This window comes from Platalea leucorodia (assembly GCF_965183815.1).
Source record: "Platalea leucorodia genome assembly, chromosome: 2".
NCBI classification, from domain to species: domain Eukaryota; kingdom Metazoa; phylum Chordata; class Aves; order Pelecaniformes; family Threskiornithidae; genus Platalea; species Platalea leucorodia.
Window position 1 is genome coordinate 45,686,293 of NC_138824.1, and position 21,047 is coordinate 45,707,339.

A 21,047-nucleotide genomic window follows, 5' to 3' on the forward strand; every position below is an offset into this window, starting at 1 on the left:
CATTTTGAATGAGTCTTAATGAATGAATGAATGAAATGTCTCCTCTCTTCATATACCACAGTTGGGGCACGTATATATATACACATCTAAAAATCCAGAAACGAGACTCAAGGCAATTTTTGTTTCCAGTCAATGAGTCAATGGCGAGATTCTTGCTGAAAGAGTGAGGATATGGTGCTTTGGATGCTGGCTGGATGCAGGACTGAAGCTGCAGTGCCATCCTGATGTAAAGGACACGCTCCACAGCTCAATTCTAACCTTCTTCAAAAGTCAGAAAGACTGAAGGACAATTCTCTATTGAGTTTGTGTTTTGTTGTTGGTTTGTTTCATTTTTTTTTTTAATACGGTGCTCACTCTTTGCAGTATTATGTCAAAAAAGTCATATTCCATGATGTTCTCTCTGTGAGAGAGTTATTTCTTAATTTTTAATGTTTGCATCTAGTTAGGTCAAATTTTTAAAAATTATTTTCAAGTGCATTTCAGCTGGACCTGTAAGGGCACATGATAAACTGTACTTGATAGAAAAGGCGTGCTAACAACGACATCAAGTAAAATCAGCTGTTTCTGTACAGCCTAATTCTAAAATACAGTATATGGCCCACAATATTGTCCATTTAAAAAGTGGTATGTATTTTAACAGACCTCTGTCCGTGTTAGGCCCGTTTGCCTCAGCCAATAGTAGGCAAAGAATTTTGATCTTTGCATCTTAGCTCATATTTAAACCCCAAATCTGTTCATTTTAAACCTACTAAACAAGTCTGTAATACTGAATGGATACAGAGCACCAAATTTGCTTCTGCCTCAAATTCAGCCTCTCCAAACCAATTCTTTCAAATTCAGAAATACCGGATAGTGATTAAAAACCATTACAGTTTGTCTGCTCTATGATGAGAATGAAAAGCGACCGAGCAGCCATTACCAATAAACATAGCTGGAAACTTGAAACGGAAACTGAAGTATGCGCAGACAGATTATCCCTGTCTTTACAGATAATCTAGGTGTTACAATCACTGAAAGCCTGAGGAAATCTGAAGAAATGATAAAAATTGTTTCAAAATATTCAGTATCTGTCTCAAAGGGATTATCAGGGAATTTTACATTTAGTTTTAGATAAATGGAAATCTTTTAAGAGCTGGCAAACTTTTCCTCTCAGAGTCTCATATCTGCCCTTAATACATGTTAACATATTGAAAAAGTAGGTGCTGTATATTTAAAGCAATTACTAAAAGTTGGGCTATAAAAAGCTGCCCTTTATATTTAAATTCAGTAAATGAGTAATCATTTCCCTTCTGAAACTCTATTTGATAAACAGATGTATTTATTAGGAAGTATCTTCTCAAAAATGAGATCAGTTGCTTTCAACTATGCACAGACCAGTCTAACCATCGTGTCTCGAATTCAAATGTAGCTAAGAGCAGTTTTCACAGACGGTAATGAAAAGGGTAATGCACTCTTTACTACAGAGGCATGACCGAATTCATTTAAGCTGTGAAATTACTTTTAATGCTACTAGAAAGCCTTTCTCTTTAAAATGAAATTACTTTTACTGAACTGTGTAGGGGATTCATTAACTCTAGTATTTCCTAGCATCTCTAGTTTACCAGTTTTGCTGTTGTGAAATATTATGGATATAGACTGTATTTTCATCGACCTTTTCCATAACATCAGGGGAACTTATATCACGCTCCTGGCTCGAGATGCTTATGGCTAAGCTGGGTAATTACCTCCTAGTTTTACTGTGATCTGAAAAGCATCTCTAGGGCTCTCTTGTTTCGGCAGCAGGCTCAGCACTGGACCTCACACGTATGGATTTCACCAGCTTTCCAGACTGCATACACTATATAGTCCGAGTATTCTCTCTTTACTGTCTACTCTTAAGGTAGAAGGGATGACCAACAGGTCTTCTGAGGTTTACTTCTTCATAACCCTAATACTGCTGTCCCCTGGTGTTTGTTCAGAAATAAGAATAGGAGACAGTGGGAAAAGGATCAGATAACAGCATCACCATCTTCCGTCCTTCCTGAAGATGATCTCGAAAAGGAATGGCCATTTTTAGGGCCTCTCCTACCCCCAAAGACTAGGGTTCATTTCTAGTTCCTCTTGCTGGTCTGTCAGTCCATCTGGAGGGAAACTACCGTGCTCCGGTACTTAAAATACATCAGAAAACACAACGCTTTTGTAAAACATGAATGGAAACAACGCTTCTGAACAGGCGAATTTCAGCAGCAGAACTGTGCTGCTTGCAGAAAGCTGAATGTTTGAGAAGTCAGGCACTAACACCCCCGTAGCGAAACCAGCTGCCCACCAAATCTGCGGCTGCTAGGTCACGAAGGTCTGATGCCCTGGGGAGTTCAAAGGAAAAGGTCCTCTCTCCACTGCATTTAAGAATAACTTGTATGTTTTGTATTTTCAAAGTACAAAAGGCATCTGTAGATTTCAGCATTAAAAAGTTGTCTTTTAAGTGAAAAAAAAAAAAAAAAAAAAGCAGGGTGGTGGGTTTTCCCCCCTTTCTTGTTTTCACACACAGGGAGTAAGTAACCCTGCCGTATTTAGCAACAGTCAATAAGGTGTGAGCACATGCCTCTTTCCCACATCTGAGAAAATACACCTCATCTTGGCTTAGATTAGGGCAAACTGCCGCTCCGCTCAGACAACTAGCCTCAGAAACCCGGGCTACGATGAGAGGCCAAAAAAGCAAGTTACCCATCTTCTCATCTGTTCAACTCTTTCTGGAGATCCACCCCACATTTAGCATTTGTATTTTAGAACAAGCTGAAATTCTGACCCTATTTACCCTGCATCCGTGGGACGGACGTTCTTCTGTGAAGGAGTCAAGCTTTCAATTGATTTTACTGATCAGCAGGATTTCCAATACCAGTTTATCATTCTATAATATAGACTTGTAAGCACCCGCCAGGGAAAGATGGGGCCCTTTTTACTAATAAGCATTAGCACAAGTTTGGTGTTAGAGATGGAAATCTTTGTCTGAAGATCAAAGTAATAACAGGAACCAGTAGGGCTTTAATTTCTCCTAATCCCTTTCAAAATGCTGTCTCTTCTATTATATCCTCAAGCACAAAAAAGGAAACATTCACTATGTTAAATCTGAATGTGATTTTAACATACATAATCGCTCATTTCCACATACCCATGTCTGAAACTAAATTAATTCATAACACATTCAGCTTCACTCCTTTTTTCCCCTCACATTTTTGGTAAAATTCTCATCACTTCTGAGCTGAAAATGTCTTACAGAAAGAGACACCCTCCACCCCCCCAACCCTAGAAAATCCATATGAAAAACTCAACAACACATTTGACAATTTAAAATAATGCCCATTCCTCTATGGGAGAGCATCACTTTGCGTTGTTTTTTTCCCCAGTCAATGCTTTTAAAATAAAGACTGCTTATGCCTCCTGGAATGAAAGGATGCTCAGGTAAGCCAACAGTTCATGCTACAAGGCTCTGGTTTTAGATCACAACTTTGCCAAGCTTTCTGGACTGACATCTTCAAAATAGTTCAGTTACTGAACTATTATACTTTTCTTCGGGTTTTGGCTCCTGTTAAAAAAAAACAATCAAATCACCACAAGCAACTCTTCCAAGGTATTTGGACATGAAAACTCTTCTGTTTGGTCTTTGTGTATAATCTGAGATTCTTGTCTCCACCAAAATGTATCTAAATTATAAATCTCTGCAAAATGTTGGCTAACAGGTATTTGGTAATATATGTATCTATAAAGTGGTCACATTCCCTGGATGCTAACCAGACCCTGAAAATACTTTCATCCAACCTTTAGCAATTTCTGCCTGCAAACACAAGTCACAGTGGATTTGCAATATGACCGAATCCACAAATTCAGGAGTGGGAAGGAAAGACTGAGTTTGGATAACAAGCTAGGGAGGGAAAAGAAGGAAAGATGGGGACCAGACAGGATTGAGAGAAGAGAAGGAACTGCAGGGGGGAGCTGAAAGGGTAACAGGGAGTGCAGCCAAACACATGACAGAAGGAACGAGGTAAAAGCAAGCAAGAGAGATTGATGAGGACCTGTGTCAGACCAGGGACTGCCAATACAAAAAGACTGACAAAATCAGAGATCAGAAAAAGACCCAAGAAGTTTGAGTCACGTTGAGTGCAAATGAGCACCGCAGCAGCAGCCTGCAAACTGGGAACAGGCTGCGACGGCAAAGGAATGGGATTAGGCAAAGATGAGCTGGAAGCAGAATGCAGAATTCAGTACCCACTATAATTCTCACTCCAGCATCTGAAATCTTTTCTCTCAGTAAATGTCTGGGGAAAATTAACGTCTTCCCCCCCCCCCCAATAGCACTGGAGAACAAGTCTTCTGTTGCCATCAGTTATCCAATTAGCTCAAAAGGGACAGAGATTTGCAGTGGGTATAGTGAGGTTCCTGACAATTTTTGTGGTTAAAGACTGATGCTTTTTTCTCTCCACAAGACCCCTGGCTCGTTCACATCAAAAAAGGACGTAATCTGAGAACGAACCAGAACTGCAGTGGAAGACAGTCCAGCTGCTCCAGTTATAAGAACGTTTGTCATACACGGCCCAAGGAACAGAAATCAGAAAATGAGGATGACTTTGTAGTTACAGAAGATAAACTGCAGCAAAGGAGATCGTCACTCTTCTTCTACCACTGGCATCTCTCATGGTGCTAGGCAAAGTGCTTAAACTTCACTTAAGTGTCCAACACTTTGTGCACTTCTCAGTGTCCGAGTGACTGATTTAAGGTCCTGGAGTCTGATGAGCTGAAAGCCTGGGAAGTTACAGCTGGAACAGAAGCCTGTATGAGGTCTGAATATATCAACTATTTTGACAAGACAGTTCCTAAACACCCTAGATTGAGCATTCAAGTAACAGATATTTTCTATTTCTATCCAGTTAAAAATCCGTTCCTGGTATTTTAATTTTTTTTTTTTTTTTTTTTCAAATTAAGACACCTCTTCCCTTCTCTCACAAATGTGAAAATAAATTTAATAATGCTTTTGTAAAACATTCAGATCCTATAGTAACAAGTAGCTCAGAAAACCCTTTGAAGTAGTTAATAAAGACATCACTGTATAATACAAAATATTTGTAACATTTGGTAAAAATACTAAGTATACAAGAAACTGTCGCCAGGTGATTTCCTACAGACTTTTTGTACCTTCTGCCATCTACAGGGGCTCCTGGAACCAAAAAAGGGACTTTGTGAAAAAGTGATGCCCTCACCGTTAACATCTATGGCATGCCTCTAATAAAACTGCTTTTTCCAACAGACTCCAAAGTTATCAGAAGGTCACATAAAACTGCAATCTACTAAAAAAGTATTTGCAAGAAAGATCCAATAGCAGGTTCTTGAGTACCTGAGTTTGTGGCAAAACAAGTAACAGCTTGTTTTTAGAATATTTTGGAATTATTTAAAGTTGATATTTCATAATAAAGTGAAGTATGCCTGCTGGAAGAGGATAGGTGACACCCTAGATAATTTCCTGTTAAGGCACATTTCAAACCAGCTAACAAATAAGTAAAAGAACATTTGTAAAGGTCTTGGTAAAAATAAAAACTTACAAAAAGCTTTCATGTGGAAACAAGACCTAACTACAATGCTCTTCAGATTAACCTTCCCAGTCAAATTTTGGGCTTGCAGCCAATTTCTGGGAAGTTTATACCTGTGAGCCAACTCCCTGAAGTCAGCTAGACTTGTCTGAGAACACCTGAAAGGCCTGTGCCTTTAGAAATAAGCTTGGAAAGAATCATCACTTCTAAGTATTTAAGCATATAGATGTTAGCAGAATAATAGAGTTCTTTGCAATAACTGGCATTTTCGTGCCAGCCCAGCTGTAACACTGGGCAATTGTGTCCTGAGCTCAACCAGGAACTGCGGCTCACAAGAAGGCAGCATGACTGCAAGGTCATAGAGAAAGGGTGTTTGCAAGCTAGGAAATAACCTGAAATAAGGTACTTCATTAGAAATTATATATATGACCCCTGCTGCATGTTCTCAGCAAGGGACCTAGAAGGAAAGGTTTATCGGAAAGGAACTTATTTACATAATATAGAGAGAGCTGGACATTTTAAGAGGATCAGTCCCCCAAACAGGAGGTCGACATTTGCTGAAACAGGACTCGCGTTGTTCAAAGCAGCCACCAGTACCATATTTGCAGGTTCCTTTATGTGAAACTGCAGAACCAGCTAGAAAAATTCAGTTGTGCTTGATCACATCCAAATTGCTTTACAAGGTCTAGATGTTCCTGTGCATAGTTTTTTGCAAGGCATGGATGTTTCTGCTTTATACCATTGCGTTGGGGAATTCTTGAGGTGCACAGCGAAAGATGCAATTCTCGTACATAAGCATTAGATACTGAGAATCTGAAACAGCAAAGTGAAAGTAACTTATGCTTGAGAAAATATAACAACAGTAGAAGCTGCAGGGAAATTTTTCTGAGACAAAATCATCCTTCACAGAAAAGCTGGAGAAATACACAAGCATTAGAGCTCCCCAAAGACTTGAAAGAGGCATTTTTGTTAATCTGGACTATTAAACATTGCTAGTGACTCAACCTATTCCTGAAAATATCTGATCTTTTTTATAGTCCTAATAAGCACATAAAGTCAAAACCCACACACAATCAGTACTTTCTTTTAAATTTACTCATCTCTAGAAGATTATATCTAGTCTAATTAGATAAATTTATGTCCAACCTACTAAAAAAACCACAGTGGCACGGAGAAATAATACTTTTATGAATGGGATTTCCGTGCTTGAGCTATTCAAACACATTTTCATGCAACAGCACCCTTTAAAACATGCCATTTTTGGATGTAGTTAATATCTTCTCTTTCCTTAGCTGATGCCATCTGTCAGTTTATACTGCGTGGGCTGGAGCAAGAGGTATGCACTGATGTATACTGTCATATATGCCACTGCTACAGACTGAGGCCATCCAGGTTGATGGAAAGAAGCCACTGGATCAAATGGGTGATGAAGACCTATTGTAGTACTCTGAGCTCCTTGGTCAAAAGACATGGGCAAGGGTGTGGCTTTCTGTGGTACTTGAATCTGTGAGGGCCTAGAAGTCATTTACTTGAATAAATTACTACTGTGTTTTGGGTTTTTTTCCTTCATGTTACTATATTCAAACTATGCAGATTTCTGTAAAGCAGAAAAACAAACGAATAACCATGACGCTAAACCCTTCTGATCAACCACCATCCAAGATGGATAAAAAAAATAGAGCCAAGAGGAAAAATAGCACCAAAACTAAAAAAGACAAGAGGTTACATGGCTAATGGGAGGTATGACGCCCAAGAAGGTAGTTAGATAGTTATTTACTCTGTAAAGTTGTAATGCTACATCTGTGAGCAAACTGGCAACTAACCATGTTTGGTGTTAGAAATAACGTGATTCAAGAAGTGGAAGGAATATATTTGTCAGAGCCACTGGTTAATTACTCAGGAGCCTGATTATCATGCAGGACACCAGAAGCTTCCCCTTCCTCCAAGCTGCCCCAATCGTTCCTCCAGCAGACCGCAAGCACTCCCATGGAAGCGTTACGATTCCCTCATGGAGAAGGGGAATTGCTCCCCTTTTTCTCCCTAACTTTAACCTACACTGCCGTATCGTCTCAGAAACGGCACTCTGAAATGTTTTTATATAGAGTTTCAAGTCCCATGAACTTGCCAGCTTCTTTAAGACCAGTGAAAGAACCGAGGGCTTGTTAGGGACTCTACCTGCTCACCCTTTGCCACAGTGCGCCGGGGCAGAGGCTGGGAAGTTATTCTTGACACTCAGTTTTGAGTCTGCTTGCTTGGAAAAAAAGCATTTGGGAGCTGGGAGGCAAAGGCATTATGACGGAAGGTAGAAGCTCTCTTCGTCTTCAAATCAAACTTCAAGCAGTATCTTACATATGAAAATAATTGATTGATAGTTACCAGAATGCCTATCGTAAGGAGTTAAACATGCTTTAAAAAAATTCATTATCAACAACTAACCTGTCAAAACAACCTTCCAATAGAGATAATCTTCAAAGACCACAAACTGAATATAAATTTTTGAAAGGATTAATTTTACATACTTGCAGAGAGAGCATATTCTAAGGCTCATATTAAACACATCCAAACCTCATTAGATACATACAAGATCAGAACAGTGACCTACAACAGCAGCCTTGTACTACATTAAGATGCAGAGAAGTAATAGGACACTTTCAAGGACAGATATTAACTTTATAATTTGATATATGAACTATAACTGCATTAACAGTAAAAGAGAAAGCGTCCTCTGGTACTATTACGAGTGGATTCACAGAGAAGAGTAAATTAGAAATTGGTAATTATGTCAATGTCATGAATATGTTTGCACATTTGAAAACTTCAGGCACTAGAAAATGCTGCTGAATCAATCAAATGTTCCAGAGATTAAAGTACGCTTATCTGGAGCGTACTTTTTCACAGCAGTTCCTACCGGGCTCAAGTTTACTTTGCTCTTAACCAGGCAATCTACCAGCTGTAGCAGCAGCCATGCAGTAACAAGCACCCTTCAGCAGCAATTTGTCTCAGCGCCAGCTATAAATGACTCAGCTCGTCACGTCACGCTCCAGGAGTTAATATTACATACAGCACAGCAACCTTGCCCTCCACAGTAGGGGTTGGGGCTTTTTTGGTTTGGTTGGGGTTTTTTTGTTACTGCCTTGATCACCAAGGAAGTGAACTTTCACTTCTCATCGGCCACGCGCAGTTTTGACTTAAAAATAAACACGTGCCAGGTTGTGTGTTTTAAAAAAGGGCATGAAGGTGAAAACGAACTTCAAATGCCAAGGAACTCTCAGCAAGTCAAAACATTAGAATAGCTCTATTAAAACTGAAATGATCATCACGCATACTTATTTTTACATAAAATTTTCTGTCCAAGTTTTTATTCAATAAACAGCTGTTACCAGAACATACCTTAAAAAAAAAATAGGTTAATGGCAAAAAAAATAAAAAAAAAGAGGGAGGAGCTAGACTTGGTGATATTTCTAAAATGTGGAACTTGCAACTAGCAATATGAACAGGAATAAAGTTAGAATTTTTATAATCCTGATAACTATATCTGAAAAGCTCAGCTCCTGGCAACATGCAATCAAAAGAATGACTGGCTTTTTTTCTTTCAAGTTTTAATTTGAGGCCAGCGGGCTTGTGGGAAGCAGTGGGGGGAATGGGATTATTATCTTTTTTTTTTCCCCTATGGTCAGAATTGCGACTCTTCATGGTTAACAGTACTGCATGCAGTACAGACAACTCCCGGGGGGGAAAAAAAAAAAAAAAAAAAGATTATAATCCTGGATTGGGACCATTTCAAGGAGCTGAGAAAAATGGAAGAGCAAGAGACATGACGTGAGAAAATAATAACCAGTAGCCTTGTATACGCATATGGTAAAAAGACTGTAAAAGCCTGCAAATTTGAAAATTAATGCATCTGTTGACAAGCAGTAAGGGATCTCACAGTGATCTGTGTTCTTTACTGTCCTGTGGGCAGCTCTGATTTCTGTACCAGACTCCCCGTTATCTTCACATTGCGGTTCTTAACCCTGACTTCATCGCAGCCATTCACAGGCATCAAGGACAGAAAACATCCCTTTAAGAAATGTGCTCCCCTGGATGAACGCTCCCAGTGCGTACAACAAACAAAGCCAGCAAATCTACATGCCAGTAAAAATTGTTGTGTTTTCTTAGGTCTCTGCAGGGCTCCAAATGACAGTAGCACCATGTACTGAATCTGAATTAAAAACCCGTCACATGCTTATCCACCTGCTTATTCAACTGAGCTGAAAGATATTTTGACATTTTAATATGAACAGTACTAGTAGAAACAAGAAACTTCAAGACTATTATTTTTATGACATAGTAATAGCAAGAGACTGCTATATTTGATGGTAGGATGATACTCAAAGCAGTATAAAAACCAAAATGTGCTACAGACCAGTAAAGCAGTACAATCTTCTAGAAGCTGGTGATGCTATAGGAAAACACTGCGCAATTTGGGGAGAACGACTCACGTGACTTGGTTCCCATTTAAGATCAGGGCTTTCTGGACAGAGTCTTAAGTTGTTGACTGAATAGTCCGCTGAAACCAACCCAAAGTAATTAAGCCTGGGATGAAAGCACGCAGCAGACCCTGCATAGTTTCATGCAGGGCTCTTGCGGGTACATAACAACAGCCCTTCCAGGAGCAGTGATCCATTACAATTTATGTACGCTGCTCCCTGTACCATGGCTGGGGAGCCCACGTGGCAGCACTATGCTCAAGTGAATTAACTGACCTCTGTAAGAGGACACCATGAAGCTTACTCTTTATTCCCAACAAACTGGCCCAGTACAGAGCTGAAAGGAAGTATTTTCTATACGTTACATAGGTAACAGACTTAAATACTTTATAACTGATGGAAAGAAGAATTATCACGCAAAAATAAAGCTTCAACTTTCTATAAATAAACTCAGGTGGTCCTAAGTTTAAACCTTACACCCTACCTGCTATTACTTGAAATCAGTAATCATGCTCAAAAGCACAATATAGATACGAGCATGTTTCAAATCATTATGTAAAAAGCTAAAATATATAGCAGAGTTGAGCACTCTACCAAAGTGGTTTTATCTTATTAGGTGTTAACTATTATGTACACAGCTGCGTAGGCATGCACGCACTGGGTGCTGTGTTTCTACAGGGATGGCAACAACCCGTGGGACTCCGCAGAGTACTTTGAGCTTCCCACAGAGCTACAGCAAGAATTTTAAAATCTGCAAGATGAGCGTGAAAGCCAGTGGAACTCTGCGGGAGTTTTTCAGGTGGTAGTATACTATGCGAATAAAATCTCATAGTATAATTGCAAAGCACAACAGCAGGACTAAATAGCTAAAAAACACCCTATATTATAGGCTGGGTTGGCAAACAAAGAATTAGCACTGCCATGTTGAAGAAAAGTATCAGAATGAAACTTCGAGTTAAGCTTTCCTATTATGCTAATGATATTCCAGTTCATAATGTGATGCATTACCTGACAGGTAATAAACAGCAACCTATACATATACATCCCTGGCTTGCCTGAGGCTGACGTTTCTAGAAGTAACAGAATTCAGCTGAAGCATCCACTCCGTTGTGCTGCAGAAATCAAGTATTAATCGTCTTCTCAAAATTTGACCTGTTTATGGTGGTCATGTGAGAACTCAGAGCAGCAGCATATCAAATAGGTTGTCAAATCTGAAAAAATTAAGACTCAGATAAGAAAAAAACCGGCACTATGGCTAAGCTTCTGTTCAGCTTACTATTGATTGTATTGTTAAAAAGGATTGTTGAAGTTGTAACCTATAATTTTCACTGAAAACAGAAAGTTCCCTTTCAAATTCTCATACAACAACAACAACAACAACTAGCAAGCCTATGATATTAAGTTAAACAGTTGAAGTGCAGAACAGTGTGTGAACACACAGAAACAAAATATTTGGTTACATAAAGAAACCTCAAGATCATTAATCCAGTAGTCTGGGCTGGTCTCTACATTTCTTACACTCCCAACTGTGATGTGATATATTTTAAGGACAACCTGCATATTGAGGAAAAAAAAAAACAAAAACAAAAACCAAAAAACAAAACACCCCAGCATTCATATAGACCGACTGATGTGCTCTATAGAATTTTTGTATATTGCCTTCTTCTGTGGTGATTTTGCAGACAGAATGTCACTATGGAGGAAACGTATTCGTTTTGTAAACTTCACGCCACCCCACTAAACTGCAGATATTATTTTTAGTTCTCCCTAGCACTAAGCAGACAGGGAATCCAAGGCGCTCTGCCAGGATGTAAACCCACTCCTTCTGAGCTGGCTTTAATCTTGTTGCCTTGCTCCCACTCCACTCCCATGTTTAGGTCAGCAAATTTCCTCAAGGCTAAATTTGAATACATGCACACATATGCCATGGATAATCTGGGTGTGTTTCTTCATGAATAATTCAGATAAAAGTAAGATGTGCTGCTCCTACTGAAAGGCCCACTTGATTTTCTCTTTTGGCAAGGTTCGCGCAAAAAAGTGCTGCTGAAGACTAGCCAACATCTTGCCTCTATTTATAATGTAGTTGGTTTACAAAAAAAGTAGATCCTCTTTACAAACTGTTTTGTACTGCTCAAGCTTGCAGACCTGCTGCACAGAAAATTAAGGGATTCTCATTGAGTATGACCACAAAGTCAGGCCAGAAGTATTTTCTGCAAAAGAGATACTTGTTTAAAAATCTTTCTCCATAAAAAACAAAGTCTTGTACACAAGCCTAAACCAAATGTTACAGGAGGAGAAGTATTTTCCATAGAAAGCTCTCCAATCAGATCCTATAGGATCTGCATGTTACGGCAACACTTCAGCATATTAAAATATGTTTTTCTGATTTGGTTTTTTTTTGGTTGGTTGGTCGGTCGGTTGGTTTTTTAAGTATAGTTACAACAGCTTGTTTGGGAATTTGTATCCTAAACAGCTTACATTGCCACAAAAGTACCATGACACTGAGGGCAGTCTGGTATTTACTTCCATTGCCAAGTATGGCTCCAGGTCATACATGCAATCCCTTCTCTTTCTAATCTGTACACTAGTGGGAATGGATTTTTTCACCTTAGACTACCGAAGCCGTAATTTTGCATGCTACGGCACAGCTGGGGCAGGCAGGAATGACAGAGCTTTGCGTGTGTACTGCAGTCCACCCTGGACGTCAACCTGAAGGTCATACATCAGCTTTCAACGCAGGGTTTAGCTGGAGTTTATGTGCTGCTTTGTTTCTACGCTTCCAGCTGAGCGGTCCTAAAGAAAGCAACTGGTTCCTCTCTGGCAAATACGGCTCTGTTAAATATGTACTACCCTACTTCTATTTTTATTTACAAATCCTACCGTAACTTGAGATCAAGTTGTTACGAATAATCAAGCCAAAGCAAGAAACAAACTATGAGAAGGCATATAAAAATATGTTTCAACGAGTTAGCATTGCATGTCCTAGTCTCTCATTGCTCTGTTTCCGAGTATTTACTCTAGTTCAGAAATACTCAAGAACCCACAGACCACTGACTACTCCCAAAGTTCCTGGGACATTGCTCTTTTTTTCTTTTTTTTTTTTTTAATGAACGTAACAGGAAACCCATATCAGCGTCACAGAGTACATAAAATATTATTTAACATCAGCATCCTAAAAAAAAATAAATATTTATTAATCTTGCTAGGAAAAACAAAATTGTGAACAGTCTGGAAGGCAGTCATTGCTATGCCCCAGGGGATAATATTCCAACTGCCCACAACATGTTTTTCGATGCATCGAGGATCTCTGAACAGCACTGTGCAGACCTAGATGTTCTTGCCAAGAGGAGTAATGAAATAAAACATAACCCCAGTCATTTTAACAGGGCAAGCTGCTTGTTAAGGTTTATCAACATACAAAAATGAACTGCACGACTGAAAGACGCTTTGAATACAGTCAGCTGTAATGGGAGGGGGGAAAACCACTGTGCCAGGGATGGTGGAGTTGGGAAGAAGCCACACCTCTACGGTATTGGCTTTATCTTATCTAATAGCTTCTACAAGTCTTTCACACAGGCTTTGAACAAGGATCTCTCTCATGTTTGCATTTTAAATTAATTTAATCCTTCGGAAAAGTGCCATGTGACCAATACTGCAGAATCCTACTTATCTTCAGTGGTTCCAGAGATGCAGAACAAGAAAAACCTTACCGTATTGCCCTTCCAAATTTCCACAAGAGATCATTTTTAAAAGCCTATCTAATTCTGAAGAGATGAAACGATAAAAAAGGAAATTATGGATTCCATGAGAAAGCAACCAGTTTTGAGCAGAGATGAAGACGACTCACTATTACAAGAAACTTATAAAGTCAGGAAATGTGGTTTGGTAGATACAATTCCTCCAAAGCACTAAGCTGTATTTCTATATGGTATTGAGAGACCATTTAAAAAAAATATATACTTTTTCTTTTTGCAGTGGTTTGACTGAAGTATTTTGCCTCTCTTACAAATGATCCAAACTGAAGAGAACTGTAATGCATCTAGGTAACTGCTTATTAGTTTGTGACATCTTTCAGAGGCTCTGAACAGAAAAATAAACTTTAAGACATGTTATACGGGTACTTGCTATATGCCATCTACCCTGTCTGAACAGTCTTCATGGTATGACAGCCTTTGAAGTACATGTCTCAGGTTTTTGTTCAGTGCACTTAAGTAACTAGGAGCATGCAGAATGACAGAAAAGCCACGTTTAAGCACTACAGCTGAAGTCCACACACAACGTTTCACCTCAGGAGGGTGAAATGATACCTAGAGGCCCCGCTGCTGCCATGGTTTTCCTTTTTTGCTCAGACAGGGTCTGCTTAGGGAGCAGCAGAAATCCCAGCAGCAGCATCCTCTCCAGAAGAGGACCCAGTAATTAACTTCTTATTGGAAGTCCTAATTCCCTGCAGCAAGGAGGGGGAGGGCTAAGCAGCCGATTTCACTTACAGGAGGGATGGCTTTAAGCAGGCTTCGCTTCAAACAGCGGGACGTAACGCTGTTCATTTCAAGCGGCATGGCCACTGCAGAGAGGCAGAGGCGAGGGAGCGCAGCTTCAGACGATGGTAGGTTTTGTGCTGGTAAAGCACCACTATGTTCAGAATGAAGACTAACTGCATTTGTCAAGATGTATGGTTAACTTTTATAAAAATACAAAAGTTAAGACTCTAATACAGGCTACAATGAGACCTTTGGGGTGAATGCATGTGTTTTTGTTTGCTTGCCTGTTTTTTTATGTCCTTTTCCCTGCAGTCCTAAATATACCACTAGAACTAATCCCCTGCAGCACACACAGGCTTACCTCTGACCAACACCAAGAGGAAGATTTAATTACCAGGGTACTCTCAGATATACAGGACCACCAAATATGTTTATTTGCCCACCTCAACGATCTACCAGTTGTCACCTAGTTAATAAAGCTGGAAAGGGGGGGGGGGGGGGGAAATGTTCACTGATGAAGACATGCATATCCAAAACTGATGCATGTTTTCTGGTACCCAAAACAGATCACACAAACGGGAGGGCACATACTTCACACATCCCTGGGGTAACCACTTGACACTTGGTGCTTTCAGGCCCCCTCTGATATTCTGTATTGCCTTTTTGCACTTTGAAGACCTCTTCAGGGCAGATTTAGTTGTTCATGACATGATCATACACTATCCTCCATTAGTGATGCTTTAATTTATTTTGGAGCCCATGTTATTGCATATGGTCTCGATGTACCTATTTGCGTCAGAACATAAGGTGATAGATACTGTATTACAGTCTATACAGAACAGAAAAGCACAGATCCTGCTTATGAATTAAGTCACTTCACTTTGCTGCCTTAAGTTTGCTTTCCAGCTGCCCTCAAACATCGCGTTATTTAATGACCTATACAAGACTTCCAGTAGGTCTGGTCTTTTTACCCAGTCATCTCCTTGTGGTCTCTAAAGGTGCCTCAGAGCAGTGCAGAATGCGAAGGTAGATGATGCCACAATTCACATGTGGGACAAAAGATGAAAGCCACACGGAAATAAATTATTCTTTTTTTCTTGTCTCTGAACTTCAAATAGTATCTGAAATGACAAAGGAAACAAAACCAGGTGGCAGAGGACAGCTGGTGCCACGAGAGGACCATGCCAACGCTGCTGAAAATTCTGCGTGACCTACAGCCTAGACAGCAGTCTCCGTGATCGACCCCCAAAATTCGTGAACGGTGTTCACCACTTTACGTCAGAGAAACTCAAGATGCTCAGGGAGTTCCAGGCAAATGGGGAAGACGGACAGAAGAGATGCAAGGAAGGGTGAGCTGTGCACATTGAACGCTACACCAAACTCTAGCAAAGAGTAGAGATGGGTAGGAGTCGGTCACACTACTATTCTGCGATGATTGTTTAGAAATTGAATCTTTTTTAGCATTCACTTTTATAAACACTAACTTCAAGCATTTTGGTCTGAGGTTTTTACCATCCCTAAAAATCAGACTCTCCCTGTTGCCAAGATATACATAAGCTAGCCAAACCTTTTGGAAGTCAATTTTCTATTTAGTTATTTTTAAAAGGAACTGGCTCTACATTTGAAAAACAGGACAGAAAAACGTAGAAACAGATAATCAGAAGAGGAGCCTTGATTTGCTGTGCACAGATGCATGCAAGCTCGTTTCTTTAAAGCCTATTACCTGGTCATTGTATTACCTACCACCACTCTCAGTGAGCTTACATCATTTCACATATTTATCATTCTATATTTTATTTTGCCTTTCTGAAAATGCAGTCCTCCATAACGTTGCTTCTACTCCCCAAATAATGGGGTGGTTTTCAAGCACTGCAAAAGGAAAAATGAATTCATTCTTTCTACAAACACAGCAGATATGATAGTATTTAAAACCATTCCCTCTTTCCTCTCCTGAACATTAATCAGGGATAAAAAGGCTACATACCAGCATTTAAAAACAGTTAAAAATTTTAATGGTTTTATTATTTCTTCTGTTTGGGATGTGGCAGAAAATTATCATGGATACGATGTTCAAAACTGGAACTTAAAAAGATAGCTTTACAAGGCTAAAATGAGAAGCACTCTCATTTTCAGAAAAAAGTGCCGAATCTATCATCAAGGAAAACAAAAATGAAACCTTAAGCTCTCAACTTTCAGTTCCACTTTCCAAATCTTAAGTCAGACACTGTTTAAACAAAAAAACAAAACAAAGGGAGTGCAAAACTTTTCATCTGAGGCTGTAGAGCTCATGTAGGCTGGAGATAATGAGGCCACTCACCAAACAGTTCTGCATTCATTGCAAGCCTTTAGCATCCATGCTTTGTTTTGAGTCATCGCTTTTCAGTTTCTCACCCCATGGATGAAAGTCTGACCCACACAAATTTAGAGGAAATTTTCTATTGGTCTCTCTAAGCCTTGTTTTCTTGATAAAGCTGGGACAACCCATCTTTCTCATGGAAAACAGTGTTACCTCTTTCCTCTGCAATCAAAGTGCGCTCGAGTCAATCTAGCAACCAAACTCTGCATCTCTCCTGTTTCCTGCAGAATCCTTCAAAGCCCAGAGCCCATCTTTTCTACCATGTCCGTTAAACCTATTCAGAACAGTTTATCAGATGACTCAACCTGTGCAATGTTTTAATATGAACTGCAACAATGCTGTACACATGTACTTAATATGCCAAGAATTTGCTACCATTCAGCCCGTGCTCCTATGTCACATAAAAATCAAAGCACAAAAGAAATATGAATGTAAAGTTCACGAACTTTCTTCTTCAAATGTTTCTAACTTAGACTCTTCAATAAGAAGCCTTACAGAACATTATATTACTACAACATAAAAGCTTCCTTTGAACAGCTAAAATGAAAGACTTTGTACTGATGCCTTGTTTTTCAGAATAAACTGTCTTATTGGCCTTGCTTTACTGAAATACATTATCTAACAGACAATTAACACACTCTTGGAATAGACAAATGTTTTTGACTTTTAGCCCGTGCAGCGATGACAGAGCAGGGATCTGGGTTACGAGCAGGCTGCCTCTGGCTCTTGTCTCTGGCCCTCTACCTCTCCAGTTCTTATCACAGCTTTACTTTGTCAGCAAAATGCTCCATTATTTCTGCTTCGCCTTAAGATAGGCTAGTCCCCCTAACGCGTGGTTACAGCAGAACGCCACAGCTCCAGATTATCTGCACAAGAGCTAAAACCTACTGAAGTCTGTGCACCAGAACATTTTTCTTTCAAAGCCAGCTTGGATTAGTTTTTGAAAGCCCATAATAATATATTTAGATCATTGCTTATAAGGTTTCTAAAAGAACTACAAAATGCATCAAGTACATTTTTGCTTAACTGGAGGAGACAAGTATCTTCACTAATAAGAATAAATTATAGTATAATTAGATTTAAGATACCAGTTTGGGTTAAAAAAAAAAAATCCCAAAAAACAGGCTTGTTCGTGTTTCAAGAAGAAAATGCACAGCCTAGATCAGCATAATAATAAAAAAAAGTGCAGAGAGAGATCAGACCATAAGCCTCTCCCCAAGAGAACAGGGAACTCAAGGCAATTGTCAAACAGCATTGATTCGTTTTGCACAATTAAAATCTGGGTTACAGAATAAAATCAGTATTTCATGGTAAAAATGTGCTGAAGTTGAACTTGAAAACACTAATCAAAAGGGCTTTTCTTGGTGGCTGGGAGAAGGGTATGCTGCTGTATTTATACAACTTTTGGTTTAAAAAAAAAAAACACATCTGTTCCTGGGGTTGTGAAGAAAATCTGCCAAATATAAAATGAGACAACGCTGTCATCTGATGTCCACAGACAGACTCCATGCATCCTAGTTAATTCTCAAATGACAGCAATACAAAACTCAACAAATCTCTGGCTGCTTTTCAGAAACTACTAGCCAGCACTAAAAGACAACTACCTTCATCCACTTCAGCTGGCTGCTGCTTTGAAAAGTTATGAGGAGTAGCAAACACTGTAATAATTCTGAGGGAAAAAAGTCAAAAACTTCTGTTCCCATCATCACCAGTCAGACGGCTCCAAAAGTTTTCTCTCCCCTTGTAATTAAAGGGCAAAAGAAGGAGAATCCCCTAATAAAAGCATCTTAGCATCCACCCCATACCGACAGCTGAGCTCTGGGTTCGACACTGTGCCAAAACACTACTCCAGAACAGGAGTCGACCCACTGGCTCCTACTTTTCAGCTCTGCCTACAATTTGCAGGCTTTCAAATAAAATGTAAAGTTGTTTCACACCGCCTCACTCTGTCATTTTTCTTCGATCACGGCAAATAACATTAAAAGATGTTATCTTCCCACCTGATGTTATCAGAGCACATATTGCATTGGCTTTTTATTGGTCATCTGCTAAAGAAATTTGCAGGGACTGGCAAAAAGTATTGCTTTTTTCTGCAAATAACAGCCCCTTTCGTGGTCACAGTGAACACACGTGCATCCTAGACGCTGTGCCATACCACTGGTGGACAATGCAATGGGCTCGAAGCCAAAATTTTCATTCTCAGCTACACTGTTTTTTGAATTACTGTGCTAGCACTAATCTCTTGGAAGTCAATTGTTATCCTCTCACTTTCGTAATTTACATCCACCATTAAAAATTATGGCTAGCTGTCTTCCTACTCAAAGACCACACGACATCTCCCGCACTTTTCCTTCATCCCAGAGCAACTCGGCCCAGAGCAACACCGCCAAGATGGATAACACCATGGCTTTGTGGTCATCTCTGGCTAGCCTGAAGTCAGCATAACCGCTGAAAAGGCTATCCCACCCTTCGCCTTCTCGGCCGCGCATTGCTATCTTGTGCCTCCAACCTACCTGTCTTGACGTAAATGGTATTAGGGATGCAGAGTAAAGCAAACAAGGGAAGCGGTTTGGAACTGGTCCAGCAAAGGTGGGGGAAAAGCAAGTTTAACATCAGTCAATTCCCTGATCCTGTTCACCGTGCGGCTGCACAAACAGTTGCACTGCCAAGAGGACAAAGCCGAAAGGAAGGAACGAGGGGTCGAGGCTTGAAGAGGACAGGATCACTGCTCTCAGTGGCGGTGCAAACTGACATTGGCTGGAAATGACTATGGCCTAAGATGGAAAATGAGGTCGTCTTAAAACAACAGCTGTGAAAAATACTTTCTAAGCTAATGTGTACCACAAAGCTAACACAACCAATATGAAACAGAAGCACGTACTTAAAGATCTCGAAAGCATGCAAGAACAGCATCTATTTTATAACAAACAATTAAGAGCTTCAAAAGAAGATTTTTCAGAGCTAGCAACCTGCAGCCTGATTTCATCTGCTCAGGACTAGGCTTAAGCACAGATCAACAGCTAGAGACCTGCACAGACTTAGCCAACCAAGCCTCAACAATTAGTAACAAAACTCGGGAGAGGAAAAAAAATTCCACCTCCTTTTCCTTTTGATACCTTAAAAGAAACCTGCCAGTTAGTCAGGTACTTGTGAATCACATCGCTGGCTGTGCATCTACTACCCTTATTGTAGTTCTTTGTCTGGAAATCATGTGCTGAGTAACCCTCATGTGAGGGACTTGTTTTTTATGAATGATAACAAGGCTAAAAAAAATCTTGCCAGATAAAATTTAGACGGTATTGTCAGAACAAGATAGGAGTTTATAAAAGGGAACTTGTTCATACTAATAGCTTCCTTCAATAGGAAGGCTTTACCTATAGTAGCAATTTAATTCCATGCACATAAGGACATTTTCCTCCACGAGGAAAGAGGGGAAGGCATATAGATAGAAGGTTTAGTCAGAAACAGCCTTCCAAATGTAAATGCACGTAGTATTTTACAAGTTCACAATAGGGATCCACTGTCTTAGAGCATGAGGCTGTCTTACAAAGTCATGGTACCAGAGCAGACCTACCCCCAAAATAAATTTGATTCAGCATCTTCTGCCAACAGCAGGAACCTTGGTTCCCTTCAGTCCATATGGTCAGACTCCTAAAAGGACATTTTGGCTCCTCCCTTGCCAGACACGATCCCCTCCATTTCACGCTCCTTCTGCGTGCTCTCTCCCGACCCTGAATTCCCTTCTCCTGGCAGAGCACAACGGCAGCAGCAGTTGCCAACAAGTTAAGCATAGTTACCTCCATTTGGAATACCTCCTGTCCTATCTTTGATGATGGCTCAAGCCACAGCTATGTATGCAATCTAAATCCCTCCAACGTTACAATCACTGGCAGTCTGTCAGCCCAAATCAAAATTAATATACTGAGAACTTTTCAGTTGTTTTCTTAATACTTCCTACCCTCTTCCCTTAAAAAAAAAAAGAAAAAAAAAAAAAACAACAAACCAAAAGAAAGCCAGGCAACTGTTCAGTAGATCTAGTAAGTCAGCTAAGTGGTTTCAGTAAAATCCAGCATTTCTAATTGCACGTGTTTTTCCTCCATACCTGTCTGTGAAAACTCAGGCAGAGGTGTCTTAACTTACTCAGCCAAAGGATCCTTATCGAAAGGCCTTTTTCTTGCTGTCACTA

General features: G+C 39.9%; 1 protein-coding gene across 2 annotated transcripts in view; it reads right to left on the reverse strand.

Annotated features, from left to right (window-relative positions):
• TBC1D4 (TBC1 domain family member 4) overlaps window positions 1-21,047 on the reverse strand; it is a 117,385-nt gene that overhangs the window by 94,883 nt on the left and 1,455 nt on the right. The window lies entirely within an intron of this gene.